This window comes from Diprion similis, chromosome 7, assembly GCF_021155765.1.
Source record: "Diprion similis isolate iyDipSimi1 chromosome 7, iyDipSimi1.1, whole genome shotgun sequence".
NCBI lineage: Eukaryota > Metazoa > Arthropoda > Insecta > Hymenoptera > Diprionidae > Diprion > Diprion similis.
In genome coordinates, this window is record NC_060111.1 from 7,745,765 (window position 1) to 7,761,788 (window position 16,024).

General features: G+C 37.0%; 1 long non-coding RNA gene across 1 annotated transcript; it reads left to right on the forward strand.

Moving 5' to 3' along the window:
- Window positions 1-12,874: 12,874 nt before the first annotated feature.
- Window positions 12,875-13,364, forward strand: LOC124408010. The gene is made up of 2 exons (XR_006929384.1): window positions 12,875-12,971; window positions 13,257-13,364. It is a non-coding gene; the product is annotated as an uncharacterized LOC124408010 (long non-coding RNA).
- Window positions 13,365-16,024: the final 2,660 nt, after the last annotated feature.

The window sequence follows — 16,024 nt, forward strand, 5'->3', positions numbered from 1 at the left end:
GATGTGATCATAGTATGATTACAGCAACGGTTTATGCTGAAACGGATCGAGGAGCAGCTAACCTTCCTCGTGAAAACTAGTTTAGTTTAAAGGTCTACGTAATCACGCGGCACATGGTATACATGGAAGCAGTTAAACTATTTTTGAAATTCCACAAATATAGGGTCTCGCTATCAGACCAAGTAATGTGGACTTTAGCAAGATGAACTTCGGCACAGTGATTTTTGAAAATTATTCATATTAGATTGTTATTTACCATAGTTATATTATTATTGTTGTATTGCATTGTTAACTTGCAGCCTGAAATTCAAATGAATAAATATATAAAGTCGCAACTACATATTTATCACCACGAGGTGAGAAATAGTTAGTCATTTTAAAGATATACGTAGTCAATTTGTTTCAATTTGTTTCGCTGTGATCGTAGATTGAACATTGTTGCTGAAGACTGCCAAGGACAGAATTCGGAGCATATTTATAGTTCAGAGCAGCTCAGCGAGGGATAACGAGGAAAATTTCAGTACATAAATTTCCTACGGTTACCGACTCAAATAATATTGGTACCCCCGAATTCATGAACATCCTTTAACGGACGTTCATGAATTCGGTTAAATCCCATAAGTGAGTCGGTAAGTGTAGAGCACTGCCGTTATCCTTGCACTGATCATGCCCTTTTGCTTGTTTTAAAAAAATATCTGTGGCTAGCTGGTTGTCTTTAGCAATGTTTAATGTTGTGATCTACGAATCATTCAACGAGAAAATGAGCAAGTGTGATTAAAGGCCGGAGCACGTAAAATTACAGAGGCCATAGGCAGAATGCAGAAGCCGTGGCGCATGCGCAATTGCAGTCCAGCCATACGGCTTTTGCATTCTGCCTATGGCCTCTGTAACTTTATGTGCTCCGGCCTTTAGAAATTATCTTGGTCGATTCTGACATTATATCGGCAAATACCGAGATCCACGTATAATACCTCGATCACAAAAAGGGCTAAACAGCCCCATCCTATACGCTACTTTGGAAAAATATTCTTCATTTCAAAAACACATTTTCACACAATGCAGAAATAAAGTAACGGCATGGATTGTATGTACAGTACATACGAATTCACTATTGCGGTTTTCTAGAGTCCATGATATTTCTTTATCTCTGCGTCAAATGAAAATTAATTGAAATGTGTTTGTTCAGAATTGCGTACCTATAGAATCGGGCTGTTGGGAACTTTTTCGCAATTGAGATACGTGGACTTCAATATTTCGAGATGGTGTGGAATTGAATGTTATTGCCGATTCAAGCGATCGTACTGTTCAAACGTCTCCGTCGCGGTTCGACGCTCGCCCACGATCATACTCGAGCACGTAATACGTGTTGTCGTGTATGTAACGCCAAGGAGTTTCTCCTTAAGGGCTATAGATCTCCCAAGGAATTAATTTTTCTCAAATCCATGCAGATCACCCTAAACGGCACGAGGAGGTCGCAAGACCAATTCGGGGCCGGTTGGCGGGCGAGCGGAAGAGCAAGCGAGAGAGATTAAGAGAGGGCGCTAGCAGCGCGTAGGCCGGGATCGGAAAGTCTCCTAGACAGGTGGCGCTGCGGTAGAAGACGGCGGTCACGCGCCGAAGGCGCGCGCTTAGAAGGCAGATTGAGTCCGACCACGAACCGAACAGGACGCCTTTCGGCACTAATTCATAGTTACCTCCTGTGTTTAAGTTATAGGAAATCGTTAAAAGGCCGCTTTCCATCGATTCCATGCTACTTGTCACAAAATATATCCCACTGTGACGTACCGGAATTTTTATCACGTTTATCGGCAGAGTATTCGAATACCGAACCGAAAAACATCAACTATGCGCGTGCGCGTAGCAATTTTCTTTGCCCCGAGCGTTGACTGACACCGGTGACAAAGGTGAGGGCTGTCTGATAAATGTACAGGAATAAGGTCCCTGGAAACAAAAAGAAACACGTTTACCACCAGCAAGATTGTGTCGGAGATTATTCCCACTCATCTCACCCTTAACACTAGGATTATTTGAACATAACGCAAGGGTAATTGAAAACGTGCATAGCGTCACCCGATATTCAGAAAGAGTGAATAAGATAGTGCGTTGTCTAGCTGTGAATGAAAATATACAATATTTCGTGTTTGAACTAGGAAGCATATTCAATCATAACTATCAATATTTATTCAGTAAATAAATTATAAAAAAACATATCAATTTGATCCGATACCCTCTATTAATTTAATAGAAATGTGATCACGAATTCTAAAAGTTTTTCAAATACATGGTTTTCGCAACAGTAATTACATACAACGGTATCAATAGCATATATCCAATTGACTCGCTAGTTACGTATCACGTAAGTATTTTTATAGTAGTTTTTCGTATTATCCCGCTTATAAGAGCTTTGCGTACCATAACTGAATCATGTAGCGCTGCGATCTAAGAGGCCGGTGTGTGATAAGGATAGGCATAGAATAGCTATTTCACTTCAAATACGCACGCGCAGAATCGTTATAGTGCGACGTCTTAACAATCAATTCTGGACAATTTAAGAGTCGGGCTCAAATTGATTCACGAAAATGAACTGGGACGTATGTATTTGCACGGATCAGGATACGTAACAATCAATTATTCAACTGTCAAGAATTTACCCACGGTATCCTAGGCCACTCTACGGAGGTCACTAGCTGCCGATTAAACATATGTTCTGATTCGAGCATGCAAGGTAAGTTGTACAATCAACCCTTCTCTCGTTTACTAGGTATGACAATTAAATTATAATTCTGTTACTCGGGTTTTTGGTGCTTGTCCATTAAACATCAGTGCTTAATCGATATTGGTAACCCAAACTATTGATTGTAGGCTGGGTAATATTTAGTCTAACTCTTAATTTGTCCGGGATTGACCTTTAAGATGTCACAACATCATAAGATCTTCGCAAAGTGCTAAGACCATTTATCGGAACGTACTTGCTGTGCTGTGGATGCAACTGTGGGTGCGTTCCGAAATTAGCTGGCAGCGCTTAAAATTCCCTAGGACAGAGGCAGAGCTACCCACGTACTTGGAAGCGCAAAAGAGATAAAAGATTGTTGACAGCACCGGGAGCCAATATCGGAACGCACCCTATGTGGATGATTTTCGATATTAGCTTCCAGTGCTGTCAACAATCTTTGATTTCTTTTGCGTTGCCGAGCTCGCGACTTTCTTCTGCTTTTGTCCTAGGGAGTTTTTAGCGCTGCCAGCTAATTTCGAAACGACTATCCCATCCTTTTTGATTGTGGGCCCATTAGCGAGTCGGTAGCTGTAGAGCACTGCCATTACTCTCACGAAGCATTTAAAATGAAAGATTTAAGTGATTTTTCTACTTTTAACACGATTTGACTTCAGGATAAATTTCTAAAAACATTCCTAAATCAATTCAGTTACATCTAGGTAACTAAAAAATTGCTCGCGGAACACAATGAATTTTAAAACACTGATTTCATATCAGAAACAGACAGAGTGATCAGGAGTTTTTTTTAGAATAAGATTCAACTTGATTAGCTTGAATTGCTCCTCTTAAATCACTATTTTGTCACTTTTATTTCGACACATTTTGCGGACGTGACAGCAGTTATAGTCTCATATGACCTGAGAGTTTAAGCTCTTTTCCAAATTTCTTTTTTGAGATTGAATCTGTGAAACGATACGGTAAATTCTCCAATTGTAACAATTCTCAGATAAAATGATATATGATTTTTTGTCTCATTTACACATCGACATACATTTACATATACGTATTTTATTGAATAATCGACAAACGATGTATAACAAGTGAAACGTCTTCATATACAAAACATACGTTTCTCGATACTGATTTTTTGTCTCATTTACACATCGACATACATTTACATATACGTATTTTATTGAATAATCGACAAACGATGTATAACAAGTGAAACGTCTTCATATACAAAACATACGTTTCTCGATACTGCAATCAACTTCGTTGGGTTCGAGCTTCTAAATAAGCATACCCGACGAGTTCTGAGATAGCTTCAAAATTAACCCACATGTGTATATATACGTAGATAACGTTGGTGAGTTAAGTTGGAAGCGGATGCATAGGTATTTACCTACTGTAGGTATGCGTAAACTGTGAGGAATCTGTAAATTTTAGATTAAACAGAAATAAAGCTTACCTGATAATCGTTCAATTCCAACAATAAGCTATGGATGAATTGATCTGTTTGAAAAAACGAAAAGTATGTGTACATAAATTTCACTCGTGTAAAGCCACGCATAAATCATGGTGTTCGCGTGAATCGTTAGTCACTTCACTAGATCCCCGTTTGAGGTGATCTTTTAAGACAAAGATTGTATATCATACACGCATATTATATGATGAAAATTACATTTTATTGAGAGCTAATCAAAGTCGCTGGAGAGGTATGATTGAAATTTTCAATTACGTTTGAATATTCGTTTAATGTTATATAGAGTGTACACGGAGAAAAAATTTCTTTGTAGTACAGATCGAAATTAGTCGGATGAACAAAATAGCTTGGTATTCATATCCTCTAGCAATAGCTCCGTTTGATTTCTTGGATGCTTGAAGAGGGGAGACCAAGGGAAAATTTCATGTCTCAAAAGTTTTCAAGGAAGTTTATTCTCACACGGTACCATGATGCACAGTGTTCAATGTGTTTAACGAAGTTACACTTATTAAATATTGTACATACAGCGTAACATATATTTTTGAAAGCGAATGTTAAATTTTACAAGTGATTTGTAGTAGATTGTTGAATAACTCGTGTTCTAAGGTTTCTTTTCTAGTGTATGTATTAATTAATAGTGTAGATGTACGATTATCAAAAAATGCTTGATACCTATGGACGTTGACTGACGATATATTCAAAGTTGTGTATAGGCATGACTTATATATTCCTGAATTATTCACTCGTTACAATTCGCGACTTCGGCTCATCTTCCGGCCCAGATTTATAGTGCAGGGTTTCTTCCAGTCATGCAACCTATAATTAATCGCCGCATAATCGATAAATGTCGATACTTGCCTTTCTTATATTCTCGTCATTTGAAGCATTATGAACGTGTATACATATATACCTATGTATACATAATAGCAATAATAATAATAATCACAACAACAATCACAATCAGTACCTCCATACCCATAAGCGTATAACTTTTACGGAGTGACTGACAGATGGTTTGATGACTGTTGTTATGCGTCTGCAGCCATCTTAAGACGTTTAACAAAAATACCCCTATTCGTACAGGGGACAGGTAAAGTGCAGAAATCCTTGCCTAGCCTTAGCTGGACTGACAATGAGTACAAACCTGAGATAATCGATTTGACGCCTGAACAAAGTGACCCACCTTACAATTGTGGCAAGCTACCATTCGAGTCCTTCTTGACACTTTGGTGATTTGAACCTGAGTTCTCCTGTCCCGCAGTCTCGCATGCTAGTAAGGTTTTTTTAATATATTGAGCATGACTTCGATAGGCTTCCGAAGTTATTCCTTATTAATCCCTTATTGGGCATTTACAGATTTGGGCTTGAGCTTCATATTGGATTCTTGTGTGCTCTGCATATTTAAGAGGCTGGGACGTTTTATTGACAGGCTACAGCGTAATGATGTTATTCAGTTTTTACAGAGATTATAATTAGGCATAATGACACATTACAGAAAAGAAAGAGTACAATTTGAATTGAATATTTGTTCGGAATTTAGAAGATCTATGAAACCGAGTTATATAATATGTACACCAATTTCAGCAACGATTGGATTGATTAGTTATAATCACAAATGATTATAAAACGTGAAGTAACATACGCGATACGCTTATCACCTGGAAGTATGAAAATTAGTCAAATTGTTGCGCGGCGTGCTGTTTTCGTTCTGTGCCTGCATTATGAAGGTATACCTATATAGTAATTATAAATTGTCACAAAGTGCTAATAGCCAGGAATTCCTGCTCCAGGGCTCGGTTGCAATGGGGGAATACAATCTCGGCGAGATGAGTCTGCAGCCCTCATCCGTCCTTAAATTACCATTTAATTGCCTGCGCACGAAACGGATTCAACCACGTCGAAATAGCATCTCGCTACCTCTATTTGTGCCTCGAGGCGAATTCACGCACCGAATATTACAATTACAAAATATATTTCACTCGGGCAATATCTCGATGTATAGAAATAAGTTATTTCTTACATTAAACTGCGGAAAATTATTTTACTTCTAATCTTGGGTTTTTATGACCCGATTAGTTAGTCGATGCGCATTGTCTGGTTTCATTATACCAGTCAGTTTAGATCAACTTCACTTGGTAATTTTTTTCTTCAGTGTTAGACATTTTTTCAAATTTATTATCCTAGTTGCACTGCATGCAATTGGGGACTAATAACTTTCGCTATTAGATTAAAAAAATTTAGAAATGGAATTTTTACAAAATTGGACCTTATTATTATTTCTTTGAATCGTTAATCTCAACAAAATACGTTGGTGATTAATAATTTCAGTTTTAAATTCTTACTGATTCAGATCACGTATGCACAGTAACACTCTATTCTTAAAAATCACCAAAGTATCGCAGTATAGAAAAAATTGTAAAAATAGGGAGGTTGAAATAAAAAATTCTTTCTCACCTTCGATTGATTTCGTTAAATGAAAATTGTAATCCATGTACACCGAGTCAAGTCAACAATTTCTCTGCGTATAAAATTCTAAGCATTTGATTAGTGTGACAATAAGTAACATGGTACCAATGATTTTTGTAGTAATCATGGTTTTACCTAATCAGCGAAGTAATGTTGTAATCCCCTGTTGTTGGAAGCTGTTGGTTGAAAAATTGAAGAAATTGTGGCCAAATGAAAAAACTTTTTCGAATCCGTAATTTATTTTATGTAATAAATCTTGCAATTTTTTTTCAAACGAAGTTGGGAGTGTAAATATCTAGACATGCGGTTTTACACATATCGAAATAATTCGATTGGGCATGGATTCCAAGTCTTAAGGTGGGATCCTCGCGAAGGGGCGTATTGTGCTGGCAGCATAATCGGGCCCAGGTATTACTTAAATGAATACATTTTTAAACATCAAGTAAAGATAAACGATACTCAATGATGTGGTGTCGTATCTCAGAAAACTCCCTTCTACACTACTTGATTGCCACAAAACATGCAACTCCCCCAATTTTTTCAAAAACTGTTCATAAATCATGCAAACATAACCTCACTTTTCAGTTTCAAAGACCAAATGTAATTTCATACTATTCATTGTACCGATATTTTTTGTTGTGAAAGTTAGAATCTTCATCAAACCCATAATGTAAACCTTGTTTTTTGGTGATGTAACTGTTCAAAAATATGTTAGTTACTTAACATGATTCCATCTAAAATAGTTCTCCATTGGAACCCGCGTAAAAATCAGAAAATCACTATTTTTCGTTGTATTATTTGGTCGGTGACTTGGTCGAAAGGTTTGCATGTATGAAAAGATAGTAGAATCGTCAATTTCAACATATTTGAGTTTTAATATGTAGCATTTTCAATGACTTGGAGATAGTGTCACTTTTAGTAGATTTTGGGACACGTTAGCGGGATGTTGAAGGACAGTGATGGAACGTACAGGTATGTCGTACCTAAGCATATTATTATTAACCCTCTTGATCGTTGAAAAGACTCGGGGGTGAGATGGTGTTCGTTCAACGGTGAAGATCTACACAGAAGCAAAGGCTGCTAGTGCGACGGCAGGCGACGTCGCCGAGCCAGTCTCGGCATTGTCGACGTCGTCCTGAAGCTACGGGGTCGGCAGTCGCGTGTTAAAGACGCCCGGTGAGCAGTGGAATCAGAAATTGCAAAATGTAGCCGAGTCTTTGACGGTCTTCACTTTCCACCGGGGTTACTTGCACAACGGCCGTGTTTTGGTGGACAGATCCGGTGATTATTATCTCTATGAACGTTTTTTATACGATGCGAATTTCATATTTGACCTCATTTTAGATGCAGTCGAAGCAAAAGTCGTGAAGCTACGAAGTCCGAGCAGCACGGTTTCATTGCAGATCTTCAGATTTAGGTTCGGGAATTTGATAATCAGGTAAATTTTGCGCCTTTAGAGTACTGTGCTTCTACGTTTCAACGGTCTTCGAAGAATCATACATTCTATAACCTTCCACTATTTTAGAGGAATTGTTTGATAGGTCCGGGCATTCAACTGATTTATACGATTTATGCTACACTGGTTGTCTGTGCTAGACAATAGTAGTAGAGCTGTGCAAAAATTTACGTGAAATAAGCCAGTGTTTAAAAAATTCGTATTCATAAAATATAGTGTATTATAGTATCTAATAGTTCATTAACCAATTCTACTTCCGTTATATTTTACTCTATTGGTATAAATTTTGTTTTCTCTCCGTACCGTAATATGGATAAATTATAATGTAAACCGTAAAATGGCTCAAAAAACAAAGCTAGTAACCTCTATAAAAAGGCCCTTTTGTTAAATTTGCACGATAAAAGATAAATAAACTTTTTATCGTATCTAATTGTGATAAAGCACAAGGCTCCGAGTGGACAAAACGCGGTGCCATTACTTCAAGTTTTCGATATTAGCACAATCTTACGAAGTGTTCTTAGACCAATCATTCTCACCTCTAACAAATAGTTTAATTAATTTATATTGAATAGTATATCTCAAGATTATAGTACAGAAACAAAATTTTGACTTATACAATTTTTTTCAAATATTAGATTATAAGTTTTTACCAAATAATTAGAAATAGAAGATACTTTCAAAATGGTTGAAGCAATAAAGTTTTGCTTAGAATTTGTAATCAAAGTATTGAGAAAACAAAATCAATTTTTAAACCGTTGGCAAGGGCAAGTCAATAATTTACCCTCTACGGGGCACGTGGTGTTCCTATGGCCCTCACAAGTCTCATCTAAAGTCAATTTCTGCACGGGGTAATACGATTTTTCGCTGATAGCTTATGGGGTTTTCTGACTCAAAGGCCTGAGGTACTTAGTCATGTCCGGGAATTTCGATTTACTCGTAATCGTTCACCAAAAAAAATGTTGGGGTAATTAATCAGATATATTGTCGGTCAATAGTTGATTTACGCACGTTTCGCGTTATACCGAGGTACTCCGTGGGAATGTTCCACAATCAATTTAATCTGGAGTAAATGCGCCTGCATTAACGCAATTCAGCGTACTTTGTATTAAAATCCGCCTGCGTTTCGGCAATTGTAAATACATATATCGATCGATATTCATGTCACTGTTCACGATTGGCCGACTCCTCATTCCCTCCAATCACGGACCACGAGACAAGTGCCGATAAGTGAAATGTACCCGAAGTTGCATAAATTCAGGCGCATTCACCGTATGGCATACTTGTAGGTAACGCAATTGCCTCCCCTGTCGGTAGAGTAAAGTACCCATCCAAATATCTTCCGCGAAATTGGTTATGAAGAATACGGGGGCCACGGAGAACTGATAATCTAAAATAATGAATAAATTTACCATTAACGCTGCCGTATCTAATTTAATCAGTAAATCTAGCGGTTGATAGCTGACATAACGCATAGCTAGAAGCTCACTTCGTCTAATTCCCAAGGATTTAGAGGCCGTAAAATCCGAATGATGTACAATAAGATATAACGTGTCCCTACACAGGGTAGGATATATCTGAGGATATAAATTCGCAGTAAGACGACGGTATATAAATAAATTTGCAAATGTCACTGTATCAATATAACGCGTGTGATAAAGCTTTTGTGGTTAACTGGACCAGTTTTTCTGTCAATATTTCAACTAGTATTTTTGTAACATGAGTGAAACTATCGTGAGATTTCCAGCTCAAACAACTCGCCACATAATTTTACAATTTTGTTTTTGTTAGCTGATATATTATGAGATTGAAAAGTCCGGATTTCTATGAGATTTTTAATCCGATTCCACCCGTCGTTTTTTTGAAGCAATTTCAATGAGAAATAACCGGAGAAAATTATTTTTTTCATCTCCTAGACTTAAAAAAAGTATTGGGGCTTAAACTGGCTTTTACCTTCCCGCAAAAATAACTAAACGTGTCCAGTTTGCGAGAAAAGGTTCGCAGAGAACAAAAATTGACATACCTATTTATAGAATGTGAGTTTTTTTATTTAGTAATTTCAAAACACATTTCGGACCCCGAAACAACGTCGACAGCAGCGATGAAAGAGGCACCGGAATATCCGGGGACTTCGTATGTACCGGAAGTAGAAGAGGCTGTGCGCAAATCGCGGGATCGCCGACTCGTCGAAGAAGGAAATGCGGTGTGGGAGCAGCACAAAGCGGAGCTTTCGCGTCAAAAGCGTCGAGACCAAATTCAGGTAATCTATTTCAATATTACGGGATGTTTGTACCGCCGGTTCGGGATGAAAATTGGAACAAGTCGAATTAGAAAAAAGTTTCCGTGACAGGGAAACTTAATTAGTCCCCACCATCTTGTGAACATCCTACGATTTATCGATCTCCAGGTGTTTCTTCACTAAGAGAAAAAGTTATTGGATTTAATAAATATTAATTGATCTATACAATCCATGCGTTTGCATAGTACTGAGAACACATTTATTCAAAGCGACAATTTCTGTAATTTTGAATCTAAAAAATCAATATTTGGGACCAATAAAAATTAATTAAAATAAATTATATGGAGATTGAGCGACATAACTAACATAGTTTCTCTTCTAATTTGATATTTTATCCAAGCATGCTTCATGTAAAAAAATGCACCTTTACTCAAATAATATTTACAAGGTAGCCCAATCGAATTAGACCAAAAAAGGGGCTGACGCAGAAAAAATTTTAAGTAGCAATTTTCCTTCGGAAATCGTTGGGGGGGGGGGGGGGGGCACTGGCAGTCTACATTTCGGTTGTCGGGATTCGCACCACATTGCTTTAGCCGCCACCTTGAATTTACTGAATAACTCGATTATTTCCAATTTCACACGAAAAATGGTAATTACCAAAGTTGTTTGGAATTAAATTTCCCACAATTTTGGTGTTCATCACTTTCTCCCTAGGATCGATATTTTTTGATTAAGACCTGAAAAGAGAAGGTGAATTTTTTTTATATCCAAATGCATTTTTTATTTTAAGCCACTTCGGTAATAAGCATTTTTCATGTAAAATGGAAAATAAACGTAATAATGCAATAATACAATTTCACCCCCTCTTTTCGGCCCTTAAGGGCGTTGCCTACTCCCGTGCATCTGGCGCTTGCAGTGGTTCACACGATGCAAGTTTTCTCCGTCATTTACAGAGATATTGAATTTGTATTAGAAGCATTTTGAATGCGAGAGAGCAATCTGTGTCAAGTATGTTTCCGAATTTCAAAATTCTTTTTCAGAGTCGTAAAAAACGACACTGAAAGTGAGCAAAATTCCCGTCGTAATAAAACAAGAACGAATGTTTTTTTCAACATTCTACGAAATACATGACACAGATCCATCCTTTACCTTTAATTCAGGATTAAGGGCAATAAAATCTAACTTCAGAGTTGCGATAAAACTTGCACGAACTGAAGCACGAAACAGCGAATTTTCGCGGCGAAAAGCAATCGCTTGCTAGCGCCATCTTAGGCTCAGGCCGGCCGTCGTACGAACTAACGGCCGTAGCGTGAAGTCAGCATCGAACATGTTCAGACCCGTAATTTAACGGCTCATAAGTGTTCGTTAGTCATTCACTATGATTATGATAAGGAAAGTGTTACGGAAAAATAAGAAAAAGAGCCCGAGTTGGAGAAATTTGGTGGCTTATCAGCGAGAGAAGTTGAGGTAAATAGAATGGCATGAAGTTTGTTTACACAGACTTGATTGTTTTCATTTTCAGACCAACTAACTAACATGCACGTTTTATTAATTCAGAACACCGTATTTTCCTAACAATCTCTTCGAATTGTTATTTACCGTCCGTTTTTCAATGAGTATTTTGTTAACCTTTTCTTTCGAAAATCATTCTCCATCTTTCGTCCGCTTACAATTACAAAGCTATTGATGACTTTCACCGTACACTGATCTTACTAACTGACTATTTGAGGGTTATATTTGGCATCTACTTCCCAAGGTCAATGCACAATACACTATTGAACTGAAAACATGATATGCTGTCGATGATATTTTTGCAGCGTAAAGTTTCAATGCTAGCTCCATGAAACGTGAGACTTGACTCCGGCACTGATTCAGTTGTATCAGTTTTATTAATTGGAAAAGAAATTCAAGATAGCGGCTGAAGCAATTGGTTGCGAATCCCGAAAATCGAAATGTAGACTGCTCCGAAGGAAAATCGCTACTTACAATTTTTTCCGGGTCAAATTCTAATTCGACTGGACTAAGGCCCAATGCGATATTCTTCCGATCAAAGGAGATATGGCATTGTACAGAAAAAACTGAAATCACAACGACTAACCCCCTATTCGGATTAAAAATTTATTTAAATAATTTAACGATACTTTAATACCTTTAGTGTTTGAGTATTAAGCCAGTTCTGCAAACAGGTAATCTACGGCTCTAGGATATATAAATGTAGTATAAATTTGCTAGATTGCATAATTTTTTTTGTTTCAAACCGTTATGCTATTGTCATTGACTGCCACTGAATAAGTGCAGTAGCATCACTACGAAATAGTTTTTGGAAAACATGGTTGGTTCAAATTCATAACCCAACATATCGCATCACAAATGGTGGGCAGATTTGTCTAAATCTATTTCAATGAAATATTGTTCATTTCGTGGAAACAATGATTCATTTGTACAGCACAAGCACGTATGCAATGGTATCGAGAGTTTTTGAAATCAATTTCAAGTGTAAATCTGCAATTTTCAACTACACGTGATCGTTTAAAACTGATAAAAGTTACATTTCATTGTATTAGTCAATAACTTGAATTAAATGTGGTACACATAGCAACTCAAGAACCCTTCCTTGGTTCCACTGAAACATTTCCTCATTTATTTGGATGGAATTTTCTTTTGGTTGAAGTAGCTATACATATAATCTGATCAACAAAGCAATTTTCTTAAATGAATATTAAAACCTTTCTTGTGAACCAAATTCTTGTTTCAACATAATACACATTTCTTTGATTATAGTTATCATTGATTATGGTGGAAAATATCACATTCAGCCAAATATATCATCTGGCAATAACGTTAATATTTCAGCAAGCGTTTTGTCTCTAATCTTTTGGTACTTTTGAACCGACGTGTTCAGTGGTTAAAGTACTATTCTTTCACGAATTAAATGAGGTTAGTTGATTCAAGGGAAGTTGTCGTTCCGAAAGTTCTAGTTTAACCCTATGAAATAAATATGTACTAGTTTGAAATACATCTATATAGCTCGAAAGCTCGTAGCATTCAAATCAATGTATCAATATTTTTGTTTCAAGTAAGTGGTTGGTAAACCGAAGTCAAACAAATTAGCTGGTTAGTTCGATAACGTTTTTTTCTCTGTATCCTTTCGCGTCTGCCGATCATTTCTTTTTATCTAACCGCGGAATTGGGGCTTTTCAGCTGAAAAAAATGCTGGCGCAGTATCATCCTTGGGGAAAGCCGGGGGGTGGCGCCCCCTGTGCGGCAACCCTTCGTAAAAAGAACGTTCGATTGTACTCGCCAGAACCGCCTCACAGGATTCACAGTTCATTCAGAGTACGTACTTGCATTCAAACTGTTCAATCCACATTTTCCATAATTATTCCCCGTGTAGATATTGGATGCGTTCCGAAATTAACTCCCAGAGCTGCGTTCTAAAATCTTACTAGAGTTAACTCGGGTACATCGTATCTCTGTCAAACGCATAAAATCAAACAGAGAAACAATGATACTCGAGTAACTTGACTGAGGTTTCAGAACGCAACTTAGTGTCATCAGCAATCTCTTATCTCTTTTGCGCTGCAGAGTTTGCGACTAGCTCTGTTTCTGTCCTAGGGAGTTTTCAGCGCTATCAGCTAGTTTCGGAACGCACCCATTACATGCAATCAATGACTTTGACTACACCCAGCGGGGTGATGCAAGTTTCCTCTTCCACTGTCTTACTTGAGAAATTATGAAATTCTATTACCACAGCAACAAAAATGAATATTGGAAAGGGAATGGACCAGTAAGAGTGGTAGCATTAATTACAATTATAACATGGAATGGAAATTTGTTTGCTTTTCTATCTCGAGAGTGCGCTGCGAAAAAATTGAGTTACCAACAAACGTAGGGGAAACTTAAAAGTTCCTAACCTTTGGTTACTTCATCACCCAACTCGATTCAGGTGCTAATGTTTTGCAATAGGTAGTCGAATAAGGGTCCTATTCTAAAGGATTGAGTGTCACCCCGCTGACTGTATCTCTGCAGCATCACTCAGCATTTTCAAGAGCCTGCAAAACCACGACACGTAGGCAAGAAATAATACTTAGATCACTCGTTATATACGTAAATAATCAGAGCCGTGCAATTTTTTTATTTAGAGAAACTTCGATATGAATGAGTTGGTGTATTTTAATGGGCTGACTTATTATATTCTTAATCCTATTATAACACGAATTTCCATTGCAATGATGCCGGGGGTTAAAAATTTGGGTTTCTTATGTTGAAGTATGCCACTTAAGTTGCTTAAGGCAAATGAAAATATCCTTGTCACATTGATGAAGGATTTAAAATAGGGAGAATTGTATACTACACCTATACAAATGTGAAAAATATGGAATTTTCGGTTTAAAAATATATTTTTATGGCTATTTCTGACGTGATAAAATTAATAATAAAGTATATCATTCTATTGATCATAACACATGACATAAGATTTGTTCACTGTACTTTGTGAAGCGGTTTCGGAAGATAATAGAATCCAAAAATTGCAATTTTCGTCAACATTGCCATTTTTTTATCGAATGTATCGCAATCGTGACGTGATTGAAAAAAACTGGTAACTCTATCGTGTTGAATGCACCAGAATACGTCAGAAATATACTAACTCATTCGTTTGTAGCTTTCTCGATAACATTTTTTAGTTATTAGTTTGGTCAGCACATGTAAAAGCTGCAGGCAAGCACAGGAAACCTTAGAGAAAACAATTGTTGTACAAATCAAATAATTTTCATGAGTTCTTGCAAAAAGTCAGCAGCTTAACTTGAAAATATTTTTGAGGAGGGGAATTTATCATTTTTGTAGCTTCTCCTGAAACCCTTGGCAAAATCTTCGCTTCAAAAAGAAGTTCGCTTTTACATGTAGGATATTGTTGGGCCGTGAGATAAATTGACGATTTACACTCCATCACGCAATGTCGTCAATCACAGTGGAACTCGATAATCTCTAATTTGGGTTGAATGGTTCGTTACTTCTGGAGTGACAAAGTTTTGTAGAACCTCACGGTCAAGTTGAATTCGATGAATTCAAGTTTCGGTCAAAGCGAAATCTCCAGGGTCAAGTCTTTTTTCAGATTTTATTCTCAAAAATATCTAGTGTAAAATTATAACGTTATTTTCAATGTTAGAAATGAGGTTGAAAATTAGGGCTTCATCTTTGGGTGAGGAAAGCGAAAATAATTTGAATCTGTGTCTTTATTGTGATAGAAGAAACATTTCTGGATATTAAATAGATGAAAATCTAATCCTCTTAACTTGCGATAGACTTCAGGAATAGTGGACTGAAGGATTTCTTCGCGGAATATGAACGAGTGAAAAAAATCTTGTTCAAGTGTTTGTCCAGTCTGGATCGATAAACCGATGAAGGTTTATTATGTTGTATATATATATATGTAAATTAATAATATCAAAATTGGTTTGTTTGCTGGAATTAGTATGAAATAAATGCAATGGTATAAGCTTGTTTCTCCAAAGTGATTGAGCGACTCGATATCTTTGTTGCTTGATTTTGTAATTATATTATAACCTGCAAATCTCGATAGTAAAAATTTTCTTCAGCTTGATTGAAACAGAAATAATGATAGTGTCAAATATTTTTTCTAACCTGTGAGATAACCGCAGTGCAAAATGT